The following is a 936-nucleotide window of genomic DNA, read 5'->3' on the forward strand; positions in this document are numbered from 1 at the left end:
AACAATGCCAACAATGCAAGGAAGGTGCTTGGTGACTTTATTGCACCTACTCCCGACTTCTATGGGAGAAGCATCTCAATCCCTGTCATTAGAGCAAACAACTTTGAGCTTAAGCCTCAATTAGTTTCTCTAATGCAACAGAATTGCAAGTTTCATGGACTTCCATTAGAAGATCCTCATCAGTTCTTAGCTGAATTCTTGCAAATCTGTGATACTGTCAAGACCAATGGGGTTGACCCTGAGGTCTACAGACTTATGATCTTCCCTTTTGCTGTAAGAGACAGAGCTAGGATATGGTTGGACTCACAACCTAAAGAAAGCCTAAAATCTTGGGAAAAGCTAGTCAATGCCTTCTTGGCAAAGTTCTTTACACCTCAAAAATTGAGTAAGCTTAGAGTGGAAGTCCAAACCTTCAGACAGAAGGAAGGTGAATCCCTCTATGAAGCTTGGGAAAGATACAAGAAATTGATTAGAAGGTGTCCTTCTGACATGCTTTCAGAATGGAGCATCATAGGTATCTTCTATGATGGTCTGTTTGAATTGTCCAAGATGTCATTGGACAGCTCTGCTGGAGGATCTCTTCATCTAAAGAAGACGCCTGCAGAAGCTCAGGAACTCATTGAAATGGTTGCAAATAACCAATTCATGTACACTTCTGAAAGGAATACTGTGAATAATGGGACAAATCAGAAGAAAGGAGTTCTTGAGATTGATACTCTGAATGCCATATTGGCTCAGAACAAAATATTGACTCAGCAAGTCAATATGATTTTTCAGAGTCTGTTTGGAATGCAAGCAGCAATAGGCAGTACCAAAGAAGCTTCATCTGAAGAAGAAGCTTATGATCCTGAGAACCCAGCAATGGAAGAGGTGAATTATATGGGAGAACCCTATGGAAACACCTATAATCCTTCATGGAGAAATCATCCAAATCAC

The 936-nt window shown here is 40.5% G+C and overlaps 1 non-coding gene across 1 annotated transcript; it reads right to left on the reverse strand.

Moving 5' to 3' along the window:
• Positions 1–387: 387 nt before the first annotated feature.
• Positions 388–495, reverse strand: LOC148576726 (small nucleolar RNA R71). The gene has a single exon (XR_015903472.1). It is a non-coding gene; the product is annotated as a small nucleolar RNA R71 (small nucleolar RNA).
• Positions 496–936: the final 441 nt, after the last annotated feature.

The sequence above is a fragment of the Arachis ipaensis genome, chromosome B1, assembly GCF_059453495.1.
Source record: "Arachis ipaensis isolate K30076 ecotype BB chromosome B1, ASM5945349v1, whole genome shotgun sequence".
Lineage (NCBI taxonomy): Eukaryota > Viridiplantae > Streptophyta > Magnoliopsida > Fabales > Fabaceae > Arachis > Arachis ipaensis.